General features: G+C 36.9%; 1 protein-coding gene and 1 pseudogene across 5 annotated transcripts in view; one reads left to right on the forward strand and one right to left on the reverse strand.

Moving 5' to 3' along the window:
* Positions 1-15,375, reverse strand: part of TNFSF4 (TNF superfamily member 4) — a 286,979-nt gene that overhangs the window by 91,535 nt on the left and 180,069 nt on the right. The window lies entirely within an intron of this gene.
* LOC115899487 lies at positions 3,502-3,626 on the forward strand (annotated as a pseudogene).

Genomic DNA, 15,375 nt, shown 5'->3' on the forward strand with positions numbered 1-15,375 from the left:
TAATAGTTATTACCAGGTGTGACTCACAAGGGTTGCTAGTACACAGGTGGATTTGTCTCTTATTGCTATCAGTTCTGCATTAGCACTATCTCTGGGGTCACTATTAGAATCCAGGGCAATGCTAATAATGATGGACACTTACAATGTATCAGGCACATTGGGTGCTAAAAGCTTTGGGTATTCATTTCACCTAATCTCACAGAAGTCTAATGAAGTAATTATGGTTATACATTGTTCATCAATGACAAACCAGAGTCCTGGTCAGTCTGATTACAAAACTCATGTTTTTAACCATTGTGTTTATATTGCCAAGGTTCCTACAGAAAGGTTCCTGGCGAAAACAAGCATGACAGTTAAAGGAGGGAGGATTACACTAAGGGAAGAATGACACCACGAAGAATCCCAGGGAGTGTAAAACTTTAATGTAGGTCAAAATCCTTCTTGTGTCAGGCCTAAATTCAATAAACAATGAGATTTGCTCATCTAAGAAGAATGGTATCCAAATGCTCTCAGATCATTTAAACAGGAGATCCCAAGTCTTACTGCCATTTTTCCTGGCCTTTTCTGACAACTTTTACTTCAATTCAATTTCAAGTCTTGAAATTAAAAATATACTACATTCTCCCATTTTGTGCATCCAGAGATCTTGTTTATCTTGTTAATTACTACATGGCCAGCACTTTGCACAATGCTTGGTATAGAGTAGGTGTTCAATTAATTTTTTAATGAATGAATGAATTTATATATCTCTTACACTCTCCTGATTGTTCCTTCAAAATGATGCATTTCTGGTTATCTCCACCCTCCCTGAAACAGACAAGAAATATTTTTTCTTCTTCTCCCAAGCCCATTCATTTCAGGTTCCAGCTGGGATGGACTACTTTAACAACATTTGTCATTGTCTCTATTAAGTAACCCTACCACCATCATTTATGCCATTCCCAGCATCAGCATGAAAAGCCTTTATATCTATGAGGCAGAGCTCAATGAAAGTTTTACTGGAAAGTAAAGTCTTCAAAACATTGCACTTCACATCTTATCAAATCAAATATCTCAGAGCACAGCTAGCATATAAGTGATTATATAAACATGGAATAATCTTCTTTCCACACAAATGATGTTTCAAAATTAATTAAAGGAATGGGAGGCACAGCAAGGGGAGGAGACTTCCAGAGCACGTGTTCCAGCTACCAGAAGCATTCTTGAAATAAATTGATATGATGATATGATTTAGCCAATTAATCAAGAAAGAAGATAAGGGCAGAACTCCCTGTAAAAGCCCTATAAGAATGTCAGATCAACCACAGCGGCTGCACACAAATGGGTCGAATTGCTTGTCAACAAAAATATCTTGAGGAACAACATATTTGTAATCCAAACATGTAAAATCTAAAACTTTTACTAGCCCACAAGAAACACAGTAGCTGCCCTACTTGTCCAGTGAGCATATGTCCATTGTTACTGCTGGAAGATCTCATTTCTCCTGGCCACTGACTCAATTACTACTAAGTGATTTTTTTAAAGTTGGCAAGCTAGTTTCCCATAGGACATTGTAGGTCATAATCACAACTCATATTTTGTATAAAAATGACTTAATGGTGACTAAGAGCACCCCTACATTTCAAAATCAAAAAACATCTACATTTCTCACCTTTCTTTTGATCTTTTCGTGACATTAAATGCTCTTGTTCACTTTTCTTTACAGAACTCTCTTTCCATGGTTTAAGCCCATACTCTCACCTGGTTCTTCTAGTTCTTTAGACATTCTGAGTTCCCTTTACTTTTCCTCTTCCTAAATGTTAATTTACTCAAGTCTCTGTCGTCAGTCCTCGTTCTTATCCATGGCTTCAATTCTGTCTTTAAGTTGTTAAAAACCCCAATTTAAATATGCAACCCAGATCTCACTCCCAAACAGCAGCTTCACACATCCAACTGCCTCTGGTAAGCTCCACTTGAGTAGCCAAACTCAAATATCATGGTCCAAAACTGAACTCACCATGTCTTCATCATTATCTGCTCCTCTTTGTTTCCTAACAATAATAGAAAACGTAGCACCAGCCAATTTGTATTCAAATCAGAAACTTGGCAATCATCCTAATTGCCTTCCCTTCCTTACCTACACTCCAAAAAATTAACCATGAATCTAGATAAATCCTGTCACCTAAGTATTTGTCATACCCATTCCTTCTCTCATTTCCCAGTGTTACTACCTTTTTTCAGGTCTCCCTGAGTCTCCTTTCTAACACCCTTGACATTTAGTGCAATACCAATAATGAGTAAAAACAAAACACAAATCCATAATAATCTCACTCAACATCATTTAATTATTCTCCATTATTTTAGAATAATTATAAAATATTTTCCATTGTCTGTGAGGCCCCTTATAAACTGCCTTCTGCCAAACTGTAGCCTCATCTCTTTTCAAACTTCTTGGTCTTCTCAGAAAATGCCTCACTTTTTCAGTCTTTCCTCTGTTTTATACACAGTGCCCCGCCTAGGATGTCTTTTCTCCCTTTCTCTGCATACCAAACTTCCACACATCCTTCCAAATTTAAACTAGTGATGTCCTCCCCATGTCCTCCCCATATACTCTTTTCATAATGTCCATCACTATAACCTAACCACCACTGTCTCCCACCTCTACTCTTCCTCTCTTCTTGCCTACTCTTCCCTCCAGCCCATCAAGGGAGGCTGGATACCTTTCCTCTTTGTACCATTTTACCAGTTACACTAATCATGGTTGATGTGTCTTTCTGGTTTCTCTTCCTTTAGGTTATGAGTTCCCTGAGTTCAAGGTCTATGTCCTTCATTTTCATGTGTTCATAATCTAACTAGTAGTTGGCAGATGGTAGAGATTCAATAAATATTTGTCAAATAAATGGGTGGGGGCATGGGTGGATGAATGGATGGATGGAGAACATGAAGACAAAACACAATAATTAGTCTTAATGGTCCCTCCTCATTGAATCATTGTTGTGAGTCCTGGTAATGAATCACTACCTAACAACAAGTTAGTTTTTATTCCTTGGATAAGGCTGAATAAACATTTGAATGTTTTCTCTCCGGCCCTCATTTTTAGCTTTCACTATGGAAGCTTGTCTGCTTCCAATACCTTATTTTAAAATAATATAATGCAATTGATTATTTCCACTTACTATGTTAAAATCACATTCTAATTCTGTCTTACTGAGATTATGTCCAGATCTCATTGACTGGTGTTTGGGGAATTTCAAAAACCATGAGTCAGAAGTTTAAAGATTATTAATAATCTCTAAGCCTAATGTTAGAGATGACTCATCTCCTTCATTATACATGGATTTTATTATTTAAACTCTCAGTCAATAACCTACTTTCCAATTTGTAAGGTTACTTCTCAGTTGCTAGATTTAAGTATTACTAGTCCTTACATAATCTCAAAACTTGAAATACTGAAAAAGAGGCTTTAAAGTCAAGAGATAAAATCAGTGTTGAGTCTCAAAAAATGGGGACATATTTTTTGCAATCCTGTTGTGGTTCATAAGCATGATAATTGGGTTTTCACACTAATACATGAGATGTGCATTGTTAGAACAGTTTGAGGGAGGCACATCTCACACAAAGTTCGTTGGCACATTACCCATCTGACGTGAAAGAAAAGTAACAAAAAAGAAAATAAAAAGGAATTTTTTTGCCCAGAGTGATTTTAATATATGGAAGAATTCAGATGTAGAGGATTATATTACATGTACTCTAAATGGAGAGAGCCCATGCTTAACAAACTTAGTAAAGATGTTTAGTATAGAAACCTGGCTTTTTAGTTGTTCCATGAATCTAAGCTTTAATATATTCATCCTCAAGATGAGAACAAGAACGTGGGAATTAGGCAGAGTGATATGTGCACTACATATTTCATTTAGATGTCATCATCAGAAAGTGAATAACCACTAATGTATGACTGCATTTCTCAGGAAGCTATTGAATATCCCTTTAAATTGGAAAAAAATATATTATTATTGAAATATGCTTACATAAAAAAGCTATAATGGCTCTATTTTTTAAGATAACATTTAGATATTTTTCTAATGGCTCCAGGTGATCAATGTTCTCAAGATCAAGGTTCTCCTCTGTGTTGGCTTGCTGCTACAGCTAGAAGGATGGAGTAAGCAAATCTTCAGCCAACATGTATTGAACTTATTATGCATGAGACATTTGCTAAATTCTTTGAATACATTATCTCATTTAATACAACCAATCCTATGAGGGACATACTAACATTATCTATTTCAGTGAAAAATGAACTAAGACACACAGAGAATAAGAATTTGCCCAGTCACACATCACTAACTGGAAAAGCCAGATGTGTCCAACTCCCAGTCTTTTCATGCACAACCTCCACACAAGCTTCTTATCACAAAACCTGGTTTTTCAAAGTTGATCTTATGGAGGTAGACTAGAATGATTACCAGAAACTGGGAAGCATGGTGAGGCTGGTAAAGAGATGTTGGCTGATAGGTGCAAAAATATAGTTAGATAGAAGAAGTAAGTTCTAGTGTTTGTTAGTACAGTAGAGTGACTATAGTTAATAAGAATTTATTGTATATTTTAAAATAGCTAGAAGAGAAGATTTAGGATGTTCCTAAACAAAGAAACAATAAATGTTTGAGGTGATGGATATTCTAATTACCCTGATCTGATCATTACACATTGCATACATGTACCAAAATATCACATTCACCCCATAAGTATGCACAATTATTATGTATCAATAAAAAATGAAATAAAAATCTGTGTTTTCTTGGTGGTTGTAGAGTTTGTTATAGGATCTTATATCAGACATTTAAACTCACTGTCTATGAGTAATATGGATAGAATATGTTAAATTTCACAGTCTAAATTTTTTTTTTTTTTTTTTTTTTTGAGACAGAGTCCTGCTTTGTCACCCAGGCTGGAGTACAGTGGTGGGATCTCAGCTCACTGCAACCTCCACCTCCCAGGTTCAAGTGATTCCCCTGCCTTAGCCTCCTGAGTAGCTGGGATTACAGGTACATGCCTCCATGCCCGGCTAATTTTTGTATTTTTAATAGAGATGGGGTTTCACCACGTTGGTCAGGCTGATTTTGAATTCCTGACCTTGTGATTCACCCACCTTGGCCTTCCAGAATGCTGGGATTACAGGTGTGAGCCACCTTGCCAGGCCTACATTTTTAAATGTATATAGTCTAAGGTTTCTTTAGCTTAAACATGTGATGACTCTTTCATTTGGTTTATATAATAAATTCTTACTAAGGTATAAATGATAAATGACTGATGACAATTTTTACATGTTACTTACAGAGACCAACCTGGCAGGCATTTCCATTTATTAAATAATATCTGCTTTAACTTAAAAGAAGCTCATTTAGAAAGGGATGCAGGCATCAACTGGGAGTAATGTGGAAGTATTTTTCAGCACCATTTCTGTCCCAGATCTATCATTGCATGCTATACTGACAGCTACCTTCTTCACCTATGTCAAAGGTAAGTTACTCATTCAATGAATCATTGTGACAGGCACTGAGTTCAACTGAACATGGTTCCTGAAGACCTCCACTTTAGCCTATGTGGTGGGATACATACTCTGAAGGACTCTCTCACTGTAAAGTAGCTAGATCCTGAATAAAACAGGCCTTTGAGGTTCACGAGGTTTAAGGAAGGAAGACTCTTCATCACATAAAAGTACAAGGTGAAGCAGCAAGTGCTGATGTAGAAGCTGCAGCAAGTTATCCAGAAGGTCTAGGTAAGACAATTGATAAAGGTGGCTCTACTACACAACAGTTTTTTCAATGTAGATGAACCTGACTTCTACTTGAAGGAGATGCCATCTAGAACTTTCATAGCCAGAGAGAAGTCAGTGTCTGGCTTCAAAGCTTCCAAAGACGGGCTGACTTTTTTGTTAAGGCTAATGCAGCTGATGACTTTAAGTTGAAGCCAATGCTCATTTATCATTCTGAAAATCCCAGGGCCCTTAAGTATAAATCTACTCTCCATGTGTTCTATAAATGGAATAACAAAGGCTGGATTACAGCACATTCATTTGAAGCATGGTTTACTGACTATCTTTAAGTCCACTACTAACACCTACTCCTCAGAAAAAGAGTCCTTTCAAAACATTACTGCTCATTAACAATGCACCTGATCACCCAAGATATCTGATGGAGATATACAAGAAGATAAATGTCGTTTTCATGCCTGCTAACACAACATGTATTCTGCAGCCCATGGATCAAAGAGTAATTTTGACTTTCAAGTCCCATTAAAGAAATGCACTTTGTCAGGCTATATCTGCTATAAGTAATGATTCCTCTAATGAATTTGGGCAAAATCCATTGAAAATTTTCTGAAAATGATTCACTATTCTAGACACCATTGACAACATTTTGATTCTTGTTTGGAGGTTAAAATATCAACATTAACAGGAGTTTGGAAGAACTTAATGTCAACCCTTATGAATGACTGGGAAGGGTTCAAGACTTCACCGGAGGAAGTATTACAAATGTGGTAGAAATAGCAACAGAGCTAGAATTCGAAGTGGAGCCTAAACATATGACTCAATTGCTGCAATTATATGCTAAAATTTGAATGGATAAAGAGTTGCTTCCTATGAATGAGCAAATAAAGTGGTTGTTTGAGATGTGATCTATTTCTGGTGAAGATGCTGTGAACATTGTTGAAATGACACAAAGGATTTTGAATATTCAATAAACTTAGTTGGTAAAACAGCAGCAAGGTTTGAGAGGATTGATACCAATTTTGAAAGAAGTTCTACTTGGGTAAAATGCAATCAAACAGCATTTCGTGCCACAGAGAAACTTTTCATGAAAGGAAAGTCAGTCAGTTCAGCAAATGTATTGTTGTCTTAAGAAATTGTCACTGCCACCACAACATTCAGCAACCACCACCCTGATCAGTCAGTAGCCATCAACATCCAGGCAAGTTTCTCTATCTCAAAAAGATTACAAATTGCTGAAGGCTCAAGTGATCACATTTTTAGCAATAAAGCATTTTAAAATTAAGCTGTGTACATTATTTTTAGACACAATGCTATTGTACACAGTAGGCTACAGTAGAGTATACATATAATTTTTATATGCACTGGGAAACCAGAAAAATGCATGTGACTGTCCTTGTTGTTATAGTCTGAAACTGAACCTGCCATATCTTTGCGGTATGCCCTTTAATTTCAACAGAGACTGTATGGCCTGCAAACTTGACAATACTTACTTTGACACTTTACAATACAGTTTGTTGACCCCTGACCAATATGAAAAGACACAGAAAAGTTAAAATATTCAGTTTATCTGGAAGATTTTTTTAATTAACTTTTTTACACCTAACGAAGTAGCTTCAGAAAATAACAAGAGAATTAAAGAAAACTTGTAAATAGAAGAGTATAATATGCTCATGAATTACAAAACTCAAAATTGTTACAATGTCATTTCACCCCATATAGTTCTATAGACTCAGTTCAATCCCAATTTGAGATCCCAGCTAAGGTTTGTTTTATTTTGTTTTGTAAATTTACAAGCGAATTCTAAAATGTATATGGAAATGTAAGAGACCTAGAAAAGCCAAGACAATCTAACAGAAGAACAAAACTGGCAGACGTACACTGTCTGACTTCGAACCATTATGAAACTGAAGAAATTAAGATACTGTGTAATATTGGCACAAGAATGGAGCAATGATACAGAATTGCTATTAAGCAAGAAATATACCTACACATATACGGTCACCTGATTTGTGTCAAAGACACTAATTCAGTCAGGAAAGTACAATCAATTCAATAGATAGTGATGAATTCAGTGGATATCCATTTTTGAAATTAACCTTAGACTCAATCTATGCTACACGCAAAAACTTATTCCAAATGAACGGTAGACCTAAATGTAAAAGTTAAAACAATAAATATTCTAATAGAAAAAAAGAGAGGAATCTCTTTCTGAACTTGGGAGAGACAAAGATTCCTTAAACAGGACATAAAAAGCACTAACCATAAAACATTAATATGTTGGACTTTCTTAAAATCAAGCATGTGTTGATCAAAAGACACTATTAAGATAATGAAAAGGTAAGAAACACAAAAATAAGGCATTTTAAATATATATATCTAACAAAGAATTATTATTTAGAATATATCTTCCACATTTTATAAATTGGTATGGAAAAGAGAAAAAAATCCAAAGGACACAAAAGCCAAAATCCAGTCATTTAATAAAAAAGACACTGAAATAACTAATAAATATATTAAAATGTGCCCAGCATCCATAGTCATCAGAGAAATGCAAATTTAAAACCCACAATGAGCTGGGCACAGCAGCTCATGCCTATACTCCCAACACTTTGGGGGGTGGAGGCAAGAGGATTACTTGAAGCCAGGAGTTCAAGACCAGTCTGGGCAACACAGCCAGACCCTGTCTCCACAAAAAAAAAAAAAAAAAAAAAAAGTTTAATTAGCCAGGCATGGTGGTATGCACTTGTAGTCCCAGCTACTTGGGAGGCTAAGGCAGGAGGATCATTTGAACCCAGGAGTTTGAGGCTGCAGTGAGCAGTAATTGTGCCACTGCACTCCAACCTAGATGACAAAGCAAGAGCTTGACTTGAAAATAAAATAAAATAAATAATTTTTAAAAACCACAATGGGATCACTACTACACACCCACCAGAATTACCAAAATTAAAATATAGACAATGCCAAGTGTTGACAGCATGTGGAGCAACTGGAATTCTCATACAGTAATGACATAAGAGTAAATTGGTCCCATTATTTTACAAAAGTGTTCAGTGATATCTATTAAGGCAAAAGTAAGATGCTTACTCTATGATTTAGCAATTATACTACTGGGCATTTATCAACAAATGTAAATGTTTGTGGTATCCATCGAAGACATGTACAAGAATGCTCTCAGTACAAGAATAAATAGGTTATTTATTATACCCCTAAACTGGAAACAACTGAAATGATTGTCAATAATAGAACAGAGAAAAAATCACCCAATGGAATTCTTCAGAACAATAAAAAAAAAAACAAATCTATGGATACAGAAAACAATACAGATAAAACTTAAACCATAATGCTGAGTAAAAAAATACATATTTTATGTTTCTAATTATATAAAGTTCAAAACCACACAAAATTTATCAATATTGATACAGATTTGAACAGTGGTTTCCTTTGAGTGGATATTTACAGAAAGTAGATACAAAGGAGACGTCTGCAGCTCAAGAAATATTCTACATCTTCATGAGGCAGTTACACAGTGGGGTGTGTGTATGTACATATGTGTAAAAATTCTTTGAACTAGACATTTAAGATTTGTGCATTTTCCTATGTGTAATGTGTATTCAATATTTTTAAAGTTTCCAAATACATAAAGAAAAAAATTTATAGAACTATAAAGAGAAGTTAACAACTTCACCATCCGGTATTAGATTTCAACATTTATCTCTCAATAAATAGCCAAGTACACGGTGGCTCACACCTTTAATCCCAAATCCCAGCACTTTGGGAGGCCAAGGTGGGTGGATCACTTGATCTCAGGAGTTTGAGGCCAGCCTGGGCAACATGGTGAAACCCCATCCCTACGCTGGGCATAGTGGCATGCACCTGAAGCCCCAGTTACTTGGGGGGCTGAAGTGGGAGGACTCCTTGAGCCTGGGAGGCAGAGGTTGCAGTGAGCTGAGATGGTGCCACTACATTCCAGCCTGGGCAACAGAGCCAGACCCCATCTCAAAAATGAATAAATAAATAGCCAAGCAAACAAAAAATTAGCAAAGATATAAAAAGTTTAAACACAATACGATTGATTTAATGAACATATGTAGAAATGGTTCTCAATAATTAAAAAATACCCTTTTCTCTCATATACATGTGAAATGTTTGTAAGATAGCAATAAGTCAAATCCAACAAATTTCAGTTATTTGATGTTAAATTAGAACACATTCACAGGGTACAATAAAACTAAGTTCAAAATAAACACAAAAAAATTAAAACTCTCATATATTTTGAAAATTGTAAAACAGAATTGTGAACAATTCATGGGTTAAAATAAAATCATAACAGAAATTGCAGAATCTTTAAACAATAATAAAAACACTACCAATCAGGACTGCCACTTGACATGATGGAATAACTGAAACCATACTTTCTGCTTTTCCTTTGTAAAACTAGAAAAAAATATAAAAGTATGTTTTAAGAAATTGTACACAGCACGTAAATGGAATTTTTAAGAGAAAGAAAATAAACTAAGAGACCCCTATGTCTACTATTGATTTCCAACTGAGGGAATTTCCAGACTACAGTGCAGAGAAAGAGAACCCAACTAGACACCAATTGTCTCACTGAGTTTCAGAGACAGAAAGGAGCTCTGAGAGTTGAGGGGAACAGGAAGGATGAAGTGATTAGGTTTTTCAAGGCACAGTGTTGGAGAAAAGGAAACTATGCATAGAAAAGGCTCTAAAACTCCAAAAATATGCAATGTGGTACCCTTGAGTCAACTGATAAACACTAAATCATCTATGCAGATGGCAAAATGTGAGGCTAAAAATTACAGGAGAGCTCTAAGTTTAAGATTTATACAGAAATGTAAGAGATGCAGAGCTCACATTAGTGAGGGGTCGCGGGTGAGGAATTTCTCAGTTAATAAGTGCTACCTTAAATTCTCCCAAAGTTTAAAAACAATTTTAAAATGAATAAACTGATGCACAAGTAATTTAACTGCTCCCCAGAATTTTTCCAACACTCTTTAAAGAAAGACAACCAAATCTAAACATTCAGCAATGTAACAATCACAACGTCCAGCATATAATAAAAATTACTTTTTAAAATTACTAGACATGCAAATATTAGGGAAATGTGACTCATAGCCAGCACGGGGGAAAAGTCAGTAAAATCAGCCAAGAAATGACACTAATGGTGAAATTAACAAACAATAAGTTCAAGTGTGTAAATGAACACATGAACATAGTAAGAGTAAAAATAGAAGATTAAAAAAATTAATGGGAATTCAACAACTGAATAAAGCAGTATCTGAATTGAAAATTTCAGTGAATGGCATTAACAGTAAATAAGAAACTGCAGAAGAATACATGAGTGAGGTTTAAGATATGCAATAGATGGGGGTGGAGCAAGATGGCCAAATAGGAACAGCTCCCGTCTCCAGCTCCCAGTGACAGCAACACAGAAGATGGGTGATTTCTGCATTTTCAACTGAGGTACCAGGTTCATTTCACTAGGGAGTGCCAGACAATCGGTGCTGTTCAGCTGCTGCAGCCCGACCAGCGAGAGCTGAAGGAGGGTGAGGCATCGCCTCACCTGGGAAGCACAAGGGGGAAGGGAATCCCTTTTCCTAGCCAGAGGAACTGAGACACACAACACCTGGAAAATCGGGTAACTCCCACCCCAATACTGCACTTTACCAAGGGTCTTAGCAAACGGTGATCTAATGGCAAGGCAGCAGCGAGGCTGGGGGAGGGACGCCCGCCATTGCTGAGGCTTAAGTAGGTAAACAAAGCCGCTGGAAAGCTCGAACTGGGTGAAGCCCACAGCAGCTCAAGGAGGCCTGCCTGTCTCTGTAGACTCCACCTCTGGGGACAGGGCACAGCTAAATAAACAAACAAAGAAACAAAAAGGAGCAGAAACCTCTGCAGATGCAAACGACCCTGTCTGACAGCTTTGAAGACAGCAGTGAATCTCCCAACACGGAGGTTGAGATCTGAGAACAGACAGACTGCCTGCTCAAGTGGGTCCCTGACCCCAGAGTAGCCGAATGGGAGACATCCGCCACTAGGTGCAGACCAACAAATTGGATAAAGAGTCAAGACCCATCTGTTTGCTGTACTCAGAAGACCCATTTCACATGCAGAGACACACATAGGCTCAAAATAAAGGGATGGAGGAAGATCTACCAAGCAAATGGAGAACAAAAAAACGCAGGGGTTGCAATCCTAGTCTCTGATAAAACAGACTTTAAACCATCAAAGATCAAAAGAGACAAGGCCATTACATAACAGTAAAGGGATGAATTCATCAGGAAGAGCTAACTATCCTAAATATATATGCACCCAACACAGGAGCACCCAGATTCATAAAGCAAGTCCTTAGAGACTTACAAAGAGACTTAGACTCCCACACAATAATAATGGGAGACTTTAACACCCCACTGTCAACATTAGACAGATTAACAAGACAAAAGTTAACAAAGATATCCAGGAATTGAACTCAACTCTGCACCAAGCAGATATAATAGACATCTACAGAACTCTCCACCCCAAATCAACACAATATACATTCTTCACAGCACCACATCACACTTATTCCAAAATTGACCACATAATTGGAAGTAAAGCACTCTTCAGCAAATGTAAAAGAACAGAAATTATAACAAACTGTCTCTCAGACCACAGTGCAATCAAACTAGAACTCAGGACTAAGAAACTCAATCAAAACCGCTCAACTACATGGAAACTGAACAACCTGCTCCTGAATGACTACTGGGTACATAATGAAATGAAGGCAGAAATAAAGATTGTCTTTGAAACCAATGAGAACAAAGATACAACACACCAGAATCTCTGGGACACATTTAAAGCAGTGTGTAGAGGGAAATTTATAGCTTAAATGCCCACAAGAGAAAGCTGGAAAGATCTAAAATTGACACCCTAACATCACAATGAAAAGAACTAGAGAAGCAAGAGCAAAGACATTCAAAAGCTAGCAGAAGGCAAGAAATAACTAAGATCAGAGCAGAACTGAAGGAGATAGAGACACACAAAAACTCTCCAAAATATCAATGAATCCAGGAGTTAGTTTTTTGAAAAGATCAACAAAATTGATAGACTGCTAGCAAGACTAATAAAGAAGAAGAGAGAAGAATCAAATAGACACAATAAAAAATGATAAAGGGGACATCACCACCAACCCCACAGAAATACAAACTACCATCAGAGAATACTATAAACACCTCTACGCAAATCAACTAGAAAATCTAGAAGAAATGGATAATTTCCTGGACACTTACACTCTCCCAAGACTAAACCAGGAAGAAGTTGAATCCCTGAATAGACCAATAGCAGGCTCTGAAATTGAGGCAATAATTAATAGCCTACCAACCAAAAAACCTCCAGGACCAGATGGATTCACAGCTGAATTCTACCAAAGGTACAAGGAGGAGCTGGTACCATTCCTTCTGAAACTATTCCAATCAATAGAAAAAGAGGGATTCCTCCCTAACTCATTTTATGAGGCCAACATCATCCTGATACCAAAGCCTGGCAGAGACACAACAAAAAAAGAGAATTTTAGACCAATATCCCTGACAAACATCGATGCAAAAATCCTCAATAAAATACTGGCAAACTGGATCCAGCAGCACATCAAAAAGTTTATCCACCACGATCAAGTGGGCTTCATCCCTGGGATGCAAGGCTGGTTCAACATTCGCAAATTAATAAACGTAATCCAGCATATAAACAGAACCAAAGACAAAAACCACATGATTATCTCAATAGATGCAGAAAAGGCCTTTGACAAAATTCAACAGCACTTCATGCTAAAAACTCTCAATAAATTTGGTATTAATGGAATGTATCTCAAAATAATAAGAGCTATTTATGACAAACCCACAGCCAATATCATACTGAATAGGCAAAAACTGGAAGCATTCCCTTTGAAAACTGGCACAAGACAGGGATGCCCTCTCTCACCACTCCTATTCAACATAGTGTTGGAAGTTCTGGCTAGGGCAATCAGGCAAGAGAAAGAAATCAAGGGTATTCAGTTAGGAAAAGAAGAAGTCAAATTGTCCCTGTTTGCAGATGACATGATTGTATATTTAGAAAACCCCATCATCTCAGCCCAAAATCTCCTTAAGTTGATAAGCAACTTCAGCAACATCTCAGGATACAAAATTAACGTGCAAAAATCACAAGCATTCTTAAACACCAGAAACAGACAAACAGAGAGCCAAATCAGGAATGAACTTCCATTCACAATTGCTTCAAAGAGAATAAAATACCTAGGAATCCAACTTACAAGGGATGTAAAGGACTTCTTCAAGGAGAACTACAAACCACTGCTCAGTGAAATCAAAGAGGACACAAACAAATGGAAGAACATACATGCTCATGGATAGGAAGAATCAATATCGTGAAAATGGCCATACTGCCCAAGGTAATTTATAGATTCAATGCCATCCCCATCAAGCTACCAATGAGTTTCTTCACAGAATTGGAAAAAACTGCTTTAAAGTTCATATGGAACCAAAAAAGAGCCCGCATTGCCAAGACAATCCCAAGTCAAAAGGACAAAGCTGGAGGCATCACGCTACCTGACTTCAAACTATACTACAAGGCTACAGTAACCAAAACAGCATCTTGAATTGTACCAAAACAGATATATGGACCAACAAAATAGAACAGAGTCCTCAGAAATAATACCACATATCTACAGTCATCTGATCTTTGACAAACCTGAGAAAAACAAGAAATGGGGAAAGGATTCCCTATTTAATAAATGGTGCTGGGAAAATTGGCTAGCCATAAGTAGAAAGCTGAAACTGGATCCTTTCCTTACGCCTTATATGAAAATTAATTCACAATGGATTAGAGACTTAAATGTTAGACCTAATACCATAAAAACCCTAGAAGAAAACCTAGGGAATACCATTCAGGATATAGGCATGGGCAAGGACTTCATGTCTAAAACACCAAAAGCAATGGCAACAAAAGCCAAAACTGACAAATGGAATCTAATTAAACTAAAGAGCTTCTGCACAGCAAAAGAAACTACCATCAGAGTGAACAGGCAACCTACAGAATAGGAGAAAATTTTTGCAATCTACTCATCTGACAAAGGGCTAATATCCAGAACCTACAAAGAATTCAAACAAATTTACAAGAAAAAAACAAACAACCCCATCAAAAGTGAGCAAGAGATATAAACAGACACTTCTCAAAAGAAGACATTCATACAGCCAACAGACACATGAAAAAATGCTCATCATCACTGGCCATCAGAGAAATGCAAATCAAAACCACAATGAGATACCATCTCACACCAGTTAGAATGGCAATCATTCAAAAGTCAGGAAACAACAGGTGCTGGAGAGGATGTGGAGAAATGGGAACACATTTACACTGTTGGTGGGATTGTAAACTAGTTCAACCATTATGGAAAACAGAATGGCGATTCCTCAAGGATCTAGAACTAGAAGTACCATATGACCCTGCCATCCCATTACTGGGTATATAACCAAAGGATTATAAATCATGCTGCTATAAAGACACATGCACACGTATGTTCATTGTGGCACTATTCACAATAGCAAAGGCTTGGAATCAACCCAAATGTCCATCAATGA

This window comes from Rhinopithecus roxellana, chromosome 8 (assembly GCF_007565055.1).
Source record: "Rhinopithecus roxellana isolate Shanxi Qingling chromosome 8, ASM756505v1, whole genome shotgun sequence".
Lineage (NCBI taxonomy): Eukaryota > Metazoa > Chordata > Mammalia > Primates > Cercopithecidae > Rhinopithecus > Rhinopithecus roxellana.